The 10,651-nt window shown below is 36.9% G+C and overlaps 1 protein-coding gene across 7 annotated transcripts in view; it reads right to left on the reverse strand.

Moving 5' to 3' along the window:
- The window catches only part of LOC149780391 (uncharacterized), a 59,460-nt gene extending 49,543 nt beyond the window's left edge, over positions 1-9,917 (reverse strand). For 2 of the 7 annotated variants that reach the window (XM_089937311.1, XM_089937310.1), the window contains exon 1: positions 9,540-9,917. The gene's annotated coding sequence lies outside the window, so the exon portion shown is untranslated. Of the gene's footprint in view, positions 1-3,073; positions 3,158-9,500 lie in introns of those variants that run through there. The other 5 variants (XM_089937304.1, XM_089937307.1, XM_089937312.1 and 2 more) reach the window with 5 other exon arrangements.
- Positions 9,918-10,651: the final 734 nt, after the last annotated feature.

The raw sequence follows: 10,651 nt of genomic DNA on the forward strand, positions 1-10,651 counted from the left end.
GATTTCAAGCTGTCGTGTTGTATGGAAAGTCTCAAGCGATCGTCTTCTTTGGTTTGACATTGTCGCTTGAGTGAGGTGAGCAAAGAATCCCACACCCCAGTGATAAACACTTCTGCTTTCTCTAACGGTACTTCAGCCTTGAAATCCTTAAACTTCACCGCGTATTTGTAAGCCGTGGTTCTAAATTTTCTAGAGGAGCGCTTTTCCGTCTCTCGAATGGAATAGTATTTTTCAGGGTTGACTAAGGGTGACGAACTTGGTTTAGAGGGTTCAAATTCTGGTTCACTCATGTCCTCTTCAAAATCACTGGCATGAATTTGCGCCAAGATTTCAGCCCTGGTACGAGGCGATAGATCACGTTTCTGCCTCTTACTTTCTTCTTCTTTCTTCTCGAATGAATAGGATCGTTTCATCTTGAGTGCAAAACGTCAAATGACTCAAGTTTAAACACCATAGGCTAATTTATAGTCATGGCAGACCAGCGTATATAAAAGGGTGTGTGTCTTGTCCTTTCACTATTCATTTCACTCTCAAGCCGAGCACAACGATGGAAGAGACTAGCCAAATCGGACGTTTCATCAGAGCTTTGCGAGGGGTCATTAGAAAATTCTCTTCAGACCAGCCGACGGACTACTCTCCTTCCTTTCGAGATAAAAGTCAAGATACTTGCTATATCTGTTAGAAGAAAGGGCATTGGTCTTCAGAGTGTCCAGACCGTCAAAAAAGAAATAAAACAGGGGCTAAAAAAGACAAAAGTCAAGATACCTGTTATTATTGTCAAGAAAAAGGACATTGGTCTCCAGATTGCCCAAAAAGAAACAAGAGGAATCAGAAGAAAAGAGGAATTCTTCAGAAGAAGAGAGGGATTCTTCAGAGGAAGAAGAGGAAGAAAGAAGACAATTCTATTTACAAGAGGCAACGAAACTGGAGAAGAAAAGAAGAAGGGAAGAAAATGAGGAAAAGACGGTGAAGAAATTTAAAAAACAGAGAGACTAAACAAGGAGAAAGAAGAAGTCAATGAACTTTTTTTTTAAAGTGTTCTGTTGTGAATTGTGAATTGGATTGTAACAATGGATAAAAGAATAAATTAATGATATAAGGTAAGTGTCTTTGAGTTTTGATTTTAAAATAAGAACGTACACTCACGCACTCATACAAATACACGTACTATAGGGGCTAAAATGGGTTGGGTTTTTTTTTTGAGTTATTGGCAAATTGAAAGGCTATCTCTTTTCGAGAAATGTGGGTGGCCCTGAAAAGGGCCTTTTTTGGTGTTGGGGTGAGTTTAAGCAATCAACTTTAACTGCCTTAAGCCTTTGCCACGGCCAAGGCCTACTTCTGGACTGCGTAATGTTGATGATGATTGGGTTGAAATCACTAAGGGTGGTACGGTAGGCTTAGTCACAGGGTTAACGTGTTTAGCTCGGGAAGGTCGTATTCTCTTCGGTCGTAATAAAGAAGTCTGATACATTTGTTTCAGACTTCTTAACTCCGCTAAAATGTCCAACAGTACCGTGGCCGTTTGATTTTCACCCTCTTGTTTCTTTGCTGCTACTTCTTCTTCTTGTTGTTTTTTTCTTACCTCTTCCTGTTGCTGTTGCTGTAGGAGAAAAGCTTGTTCCGCTTCCTTTTGTCGTTGCATAAATTTCTCCAATTCTTCTTTCTGTCTCTGTCTAAAATTCTCCACTTGCGGTAATGAAGAAGGTAACGAAGGTTCCGGAACAAATTCTTGCGAGGTAAGAAAATCCACAAAATCGCAATTTACCTCTTCTGAAAGTAAGTCCGGGTTCCCTTGGGTGGTCTCCACTGCTGGTGCACCCCAATGAATCGTTTTCTGAGTTTCCGTCATGTTGAATCACTGTCACATAGATTGACTGCACACAAGCGCTAGCGAATCTATATAGACCACGTGACGTCACAGACTGCTCTCTTCGGATTGGATGTGGGCTGACTGAATTTTGTAACGCGTGTTCGGATTGGTGAATGAACTCAATCCGTTTCAATCCTTCCTCTACCTATAAATAAGCGCAGTTCACTGCATTGATTCACCTGTTCTCGTCGCTTCAAGATGTGGACCACAGTCGAATCATCCACCCTTGTGTCTTCCATGATGTTTAGGACGGACATGCTCATGTATGTCCGGTCCAAGTGGACCGTTGTCGACAAGTCAGACACCAGTCTGTAGATACGAAGAGTGTATGTAGAAAGACAAGGTTGCCTCAAGAGGACACTGATTTATTGCCATCGAGTAGGACGCAGCTTGAGGACAAGAAGATGCCGCAGATGCCCTTTATGTTAATGGATACATTAACATAAACCCAAAGGCCCTTTCAAGGGCCACCCATATTTCTCGAAAAGAGAATGACTTTCCATTGCCTATCCCTTTTTATAAAAAAAATTTTAAAAAAAAATCCCATGTTCAATTCCCCCTTGTCCCTAGATAGACCCACACTTTATTCCCCCATGTTCAATTCCCCTTGAGGCTAGAGTGGCCCACGATTTTTCCCATGTTCAATTCCCTTGAGGCTAGGTTTGCCCACGATTTTTCTCCATGTTAAATTTCCATTGAGGCTAGGTTTGCCCAAGGGGGGTCTGTAATGCTAATTCCCATTGAGGCTAGGGTGCCCCTATTCACTACTTAAGTACGATTTCGTAACATGACACACGTACCGTTTCAGCATATGTATAAAATGGGACAAGAATCTTAACTTCTGTACACAGGTGGATATTTTTATGTTTTATTTTTCATACCGGTAGTTATTGGTTTCGGGAAAATTTAATTTACTTTGCACAATATTCCCTGGGCTGGAGATGGGATCCATTGGTACTTACTAATGGATTGCTTTTCATTTGTTTCTTAAGTGGTTTGTAACAATGAAAAATACCATGACAAATATCCATCAATTTACATTAGTAAAAACTCTTGGTCTGTCCACCATATTTGAACTATCATTTTTTAAAGATTAAATACAGAGACTTTCTTGCTATTTATAGATTATAGACAGTCATCAAAACCTTATCAAATTAGCAGATCTGTAACCAAAATTCTTTTTGAGTATATTTCATGACTTACCGTTTTGAAACGTATACTTCACTCCCACAATTACACTAATATTTCTTATGTGTATATTTACATACTTTATAAGATCAGCTTCCTGCCTGCTGGAAATAACCAATGCATGCACTGTATGACTTGCATCTTTACATAAAATATGAGATCAGCTCCCCAGTCTACTGGAAAGTTGCCACTACATCCGCTGCATGACGTGTATCTTTACATACAGTATGAGACCAGGTTCCCAGTCTACTGGAAAGTTGCCAATTCACGCACTGAATAATATGGTTTCGTAACAACAACATATTGGGGCATTCTGTACATGTTACAGTATGCATCCTAGTTGACTTGTAAGTAATCAAGATTCCCCCAGTGAAAGAAGTAATCTCTCCATGTAGAACATTTGTCGATAGATGATTAGCATCCATAACAGATATACATTATATAAATTCATTCCCAAAGCTGATTATCAGCCTTCACAGATCTATATCATGTATCCTCGTTTACCATAGCTGAACAGCAGTCCCAACAGATCTACAGTATCTATATTTCCCACATCTTATTAGCAACCGTAACATCATATCTACTAGGTGTATCCTTGTTTTCCATTTGATTAGCAACCCTAACAGATCTACAGTATCTATATTTCCCACATCTTAATAGCAACCGTAACATCATATCTACTAGGTGTATCTTTGCTTCCCATTTGATTAGCAGTCCTAACAGATCTACAGTATCTACATTTCCCACATCTTATTAGCAACCGTAACATATCTACTACGTGTATCTTTGCTTCCCATTTGATTAGCAGTCCTAACAGATCTACAGTATCTATATTTCCCACAGCTTATTAGCAACCGTAACATCATATCTTCTAGGTGTATCTTTGCTTCCCATTTGATTAGCAGTCCTAACAGATCTACAGTATCTATAGTTCCCACATCTTATTAGCAACCGTAACATATCTACTACGTGTATCTTTGCTTTCCATTTGATTAGCAACCCTAACAGATCTACAGTATCTATATTTCCCACAGCTTATTAGCAACCGTAACATCATATCTACTAGGTGTATCTTTGCTTCCCATTTGATTAGCAGTCCCAACAGATCTACAGTATCTATATTTCCCACATCTTATTAGCAACCGTAACATATGTACTACGTGTATCTTTGCTTCCCATTTGATTAACAGTCCTAACAGATCTACAGTATCTATATTTCCCACATCTTATTAGCAACCGTAACATATCTACTACGTGTATCTTTGCTTCCCATTTGATTAGCAGTCCAAACAGATCTACGGTATCTATATTTCCCACATCTTATTAGCAACCGTAACATATCTACTACGTGTATCTTTGCTTTCCATTTGATTAGCAGTCCTAACAAATCTACAGTATGTCTCTTAATTTATCTGATCAAGCCTTCAATCCATTCCATGAAAATATGCAAAGCGAATTATGTTGATAACATGTGTCTATATGTTCGTCCGTCTGTCTGGTAGAGGTGCAAAGTACAACAGTGTACCGCAGCACCATTTTCCGTTGGTTCATTGGATGATACTTTTTCACTCTACCAGTACTTTTGTAGTTTCCATCAATAGAGAGCGTAAGGAAATTACAGTGCAAGAAAGTAATGAAATTAACAGCATGTTTTTATTTTTCATGACAATTTTGTTTGTTACAAATCAAATATATTTTTAACATTAGAAATCTAATTATAATTATAATCCTTTAAGCATATGTTTGACACAGGTGTTAAACTGTTTATACAGTCAATGCAATGTTGACTTATAAAGATGGATAGAAGTAAGGGTTAGATATTAAACGAGGTTTACTTTATATATTAATTTTGATATAGATCATCAATGCAAAATATTAATAGCTGATTAGCAAAGTCATGATAGCTAAATCAATAAAAACATATATGGTACCACCACTACTAAGATGTAAACATATAACATTATATTTCAATGAACCAATGATACCGTTAAACCAATAATAATTTCAGGTAAACCTTTATGAAAGTGTTGTCAAGGTCATTAGGGCAGCTGGTAAATTGGTATCTATTTACCCGATACTCTATTTGTCCACAGGTTGGTACACGCAAAAAACCTTTGCTAGTCTGAACACTATTTTAGAACTTTGCAAGAATCGTAACGTCTTTGCACTATTCCAGTAGATTCTTATTGCCTGATCATGTTATAAAAACACATGCAAAAATCTGACACGGTCTTATGGTCTCTGAACTCAGAATTGGCAGTGTGTCTTCTTAGTGCCTTTCTCAAGGACACACTGCATGATTTAATATAGGAAGTCACTATCTTGGTGATCAGATGAAGCCAAGATAAGAAAACGTGGTAATGGTGTTATCCTGCCACTCTTGTCATCCATGTCACGAAACCGCCAACAAAACCTTCCAGACAGAGACTGAAACCTTGGAATATGACTCGCGATCCTCTGTGAATGAGCACAATGGTCAATGGTTCTAGAATTGTAATCAATCCCCGGTGTTATTTCCGATACTTTGACTGTTCGCAGCTTCTAGACTACTATGACATTAGAGAGACCTTAACACGTTGGGCGATGATTGCAGTCAGTGGGGTGGTTGTAGATGTTCACAAGATATTTATGTTGGATCTGTCCTTGCAGATGGGGTTGGAAATTTGTTTTACTTAAATTGAAAATAACTTAGGTTACAATATAAATGTGTCTCTGTAGCTATAGACCCAAGTGTCAGCATCTTAGATAGGGTTGAGATTCCTACTTTATACAATAAGTCATCATTCACGAAATTGCTTTTAGTGTCCTCGTCGTGATCTAATCACAACCCGGAACATCCCGTTACAACCCCTAGAAGTAATATATAATCCTTATGATCCACTAGTTAATGCTGAAAATAAAACTAATTTATTTAGTGTGGGTTGTGCCCTCGGACAACAAAGAAAAAATGTGTGATCCATTCAAATGTCATCTCTCCCATGTATCTTGTATTTATCTTTTTATGTGATTTGTTGGTCATGTCTGTTGTTATGATGGATGTTTTTGTTGCTTGATGGACTGTCTTTTGTGATGATCACTGTCAGACAGAGAGAATAGGTAGAGGTGTTGTTGTAACCTCCATTTGCGGAGGTGTCACTCCGGCGATGAGCTTGTTGTTACATGGATGGGGAGCGGAGAGGCTCTGGATTTGAACTGTAAGAGGAGTTCAGAGTCTGTAGGCAGCAATGACGTATTGCGTAATTTATCCCTATGTGTTGTATATTTATCCATTTATTTTAAGTTTCTTGCATATGCTTTCAATTCCTATAACTGGTTAGTCAATATCACACTACCAAACTCCAGACCTTATGACATCTCATTTTGTATACATTTTTTTCGGATAGGCATGATGCGACTACATGTTACATTTTCTCATGCTCTTATGTGTTACTAGCCACGTACGATGCAAATATAGTTGCTGACACGTGCAATGTTTCCTGAACTAAAATGTTGTTTTCTGAGTGTGACATATCAGGGACCACTAACATTTTTCCTACAACGTGAAACACTGTAGTATTTACTGAGAATAAAAATCAGTCTAATTTTATGGAGAATAAATTTTAAGTTATAACAATATACATTGCATTTAATAAAAATCCAAATAACATCGAATCAGAACAGATCACATACTCACTGCTGCACCATTTTCCTTACTGACGAACAAAGCAATGCTCAATAACATCATTGCCTGGCTACGTTTTTGCTACATATAAAACGCATATATATTACTACGTCAGAAACTATTAGACCACTTTCTCAACTATAGATAAAAGTACAAACTCAATCTTGGTCAGAGAGAGAGAGAGAGAGAGAGAGAGGGGAATCTATTTTCGGACGGCTGACTTTTATCACCTCATACATTAATGTGGTACTTTTGAAAACTCCGTCGCTCCTACATTTAACCATAATACTTGATCCAAAATATTTTTGAAATTGGTTTCGTATCATACCTGTGAATTTGTATCAGTAACCACAATCGTGACAATTACAATAAATAATGATTTGCAAACCTCTAGTTTAGGATGAATTTTAACGATGGACCTTGTGTGCACGATGTTTCATGCACTTTTCGCATCTGTGTCCCTAGGTATACAATGAGTAAACATTATTTTTTAATAAAAGCATGATCCAGAAAATTCCATAGCTTAGCTCTATTGCAGGTGAACCAGACAGTCAAATATCTAATGGGCTATTTTAACAAGGTCTATGTCTATATGTCTCTCACATATATGTATGTGCATGTGTGTGTGTGCGTGTGTGCTTGTGTGCATATGTGTATGCATGTGTGTGTGCATGTGCGTGTGTGTGTGCTTGCATGCGTGTGTGTGTGTTTGTGTGTTTGTGTCGCCAGTGAAATGATAATGCAGTGCAGAAGACAAAGGTTAAGGTGGATAAACTTTCAAAGCAAATTTGTTCGTCTCCTTTATCCACACTAGCGTATTAAGTATTGTGTTTGCGCCCATGAAATGTTTTGTGCTCCCAAATCTGAAGGACAGGCGGATGCAATGTATCTTGCCATGTGAATATAGGTGCAATAATATATATATAAGCTTATGGTACTGCCATCTCTTGAACTATTCCAACTTTGTAGGTAGTCGTCTTCTTTCCCTACCATACAAGGCCTTACAAGGATATTTCTGAAGTATATTACCAAGTCTATGTAATAATTCTTCATAGCTGATGTAATTTCTTGTGATATCCGATACAAAATAAAATGTCTTATTTCTAAAGCTATTGTAATTGTGCATCTTTCCATATTGATCTTTAGATTCACATAGATTAAGTGATCTTAACACACTCTCTCACATAGCATTCATCCAAATGCATATTGTTATTCTGTTACGAGGCTACGCTCGTAAAATAAATAACATAAAAGAGAGAAAAACAACAAGCTTTGTAAAATTTCAACAAATAATTGAATTCGCTATAACAAATAGTGAAAATGAGAAAAAAGAACGGACGGAATAGCGAATTAAATCCCAAAATAATCCACAAATTACAGACGCAATTAATTTAAAATCCTGAATACAATTCAGTTGAAGTCCAGATTAAATCCAAAACTAAAGACGATGATGTGTTGGTGGAACCGTATAGAGTGTAGATGTGTCAACAGTCTTTTGCTGAATCACAGTAATATAATTCCAGGTCTGAATGCACTACATTATAATGAATGTCCTTATCCAGGAATTGTATCAGATCATTTTTTTTTATTTCCAGAGACAATAGATACTTTAATTCAATAATTTGAAGAAATAAAGTTTCCAGTCAAAAATGAAATACAGGACACAACATATAATACAACATAAAAGTGATTGGACTTAAAGCACAAGTGAAAAATCATCTCAGCAACAGGACTATATAGTGTTCTACTTGACCTGACCTGTAATGTTTCATTAGAATAGCATGTAATGAAATACAAAACAATAACAAGAAAACTAACAAACAAACAATGTAAATTAAACATAAATGACACTTCATGTAAGTTGTGGACACACGGACTGATAGTCCAGTGGTGCAAGCTTTCTTTTCAATAACATCAAAATTATGCCGTTCAACTACTTATTCTCTCGAATTTATGAGCCTACATCCTACTTATTTCTAAAATAAATTTGGTAGTTTAAACATTAAAGAATATGATGGATACAGCATTGAAAATAAACCAGATCCCAACTTGTTTGAGTTCTTTTACGAGTAGCTATTATATTGTATGCAACTGTGGACCATCTTCTAATGGCACGGAAAAGGAATACATTTTCTATGCTGTTAAATCATAAATAGTCTTTAGGAAAGAGCTCGTTCAGTTATTGTGCCGTTATATTCCTTGCTCTGATTTGTAGAAAAGTAAAATAAATATATATTATAACAGCTCGAAAAATAATTCATGACATAAACGTAAAGAAAATGCCCAATTTTAAAGATTCCCCACCCTCTTCAACTGTTGAAACAAAGCCTAGCCGGATCTCAAGGACATCTTGAGTGTCTGGAAATGCGTCATCATAATATGCAGCGGGCAACTTGAGCAGGGTCACTAACAGTTTCAAAACAGGCTTGTTGTTAAATATTGCGTGAACTATTGAAACAAACCCTCATCTCTTAGGACTGCAATTTCATTTAGTGCGTTTACAGGGTCACAAGTATTATTTTCCAGTTGAAACCATGTCACTGGATAACACTGGGAGATAGGTACTAGCATTGACGGCCAGATATGCGACAGACCACACTATGTCGTAAATTATTAACCTGGATACATTTAATATACCAACAGTCTTAGCCTCTAAGTCAAGTAATGGTTCGTTGAATATAAGTGGAATTGTGCGTGCGTGCGTGTGTATGTGTGTGTATGAGAGAGAGAGAGAGAGAGAGAGAGAGAGAGAGTGCGAGAGAGAGAGAGAGAGAGACTCACATTAATTCCCATCAAAATCCACAGACTGAGGGAACTTACCAAACACTTTCTCACACAGCAGATTGCTCCGCATTCCACTGCTTCCTGTGCACAGTTGTGTTCCGCAGACTGTTCCGCATATACTGCTTCCTATGAATAGTTGTGTTTCGTAGATAATCCAATTGTGTAGAATTATGTATCTTTTCAACGATGGAAGTATCCTGCCCAACTCGTCATTCTTTATGATTTATAATCTACACCATTCTTAGCTCTAAAATATTGTTAAGGACAGTGATGTGCATTCAATGTGCAATGTGCACTCATTAAATGATTACGAACAGCATTATATATTGGGCAACACTGCCGCTTTCCTAATGGTTTCAGACTGTAATTATATTTGACAAATAGCATGACTTCCAGTAATTTAAAACTATTATACTATGGCATTTAAACTCCAGTTTCAAACTCACATCTTTCACGGAAGGAACGCGATACGCACCGAAATAAATAGTCTCTGAATATATGCGAGTGTTAGGCTGTGATGCCATTTAAATATGGTCCCAACAAACAGCTTTGATAGATGTTTGTCAAAAGGTCCACATGCAGTGATCTGAAATATTGTTGATATTTACATATATGAAGCATGAATTTGCCGAATATATATATATATATATATATATATATATATATATATATATATATATATATATATATATACACTCGCATAAAGTCGGTAGCAACTGCAAATTGCACAAAAATCATATATTACTATGCATAATGTGCTGGAATAGCTGGGCCATACAACTAGTTCTGGTTTAAATCGAGAACATTGACCATCAGGATCTGAGTCATATATAGATTGATCCGACTTATAGGAGATTATTTACGGTATAAATAAATGTCACTTGTTTTTTTTGCTGTATGGTTTTCACGAAAAAATTAATCTCTTGTTATTTATTATAATGGTGCAAACGTTTGTCGACAAATTTCTGTCCACATAAATTAATCGTTCTGCAGTATATATTTCACAGTAGATTCATTGGTAGTACCTGTTGTTGCGGTCAGCGCAGCGTGACATAAACATTAAACTTGATGTATTAGCTAGGATCTCTATAGCTGGGCAACTTGTAATATTTAATATGTTCTGATTGGGGCCTCAACTGAGTTTTAAT

The sequence above is a fragment of the Sinohyriopsis cumingii genome, chromosome 16 (assembly GCF_028554795.1).
Source record: "Sinohyriopsis cumingii isolate HCF-2022 chromosome 16, ASM2855479v2, whole genome shotgun sequence".
NCBI classification, from domain to species: Eukaryota; Metazoa; Mollusca; class Bivalvia; order Unionida; family Unionidae; genus Sinohyriopsis; species Sinohyriopsis cumingii.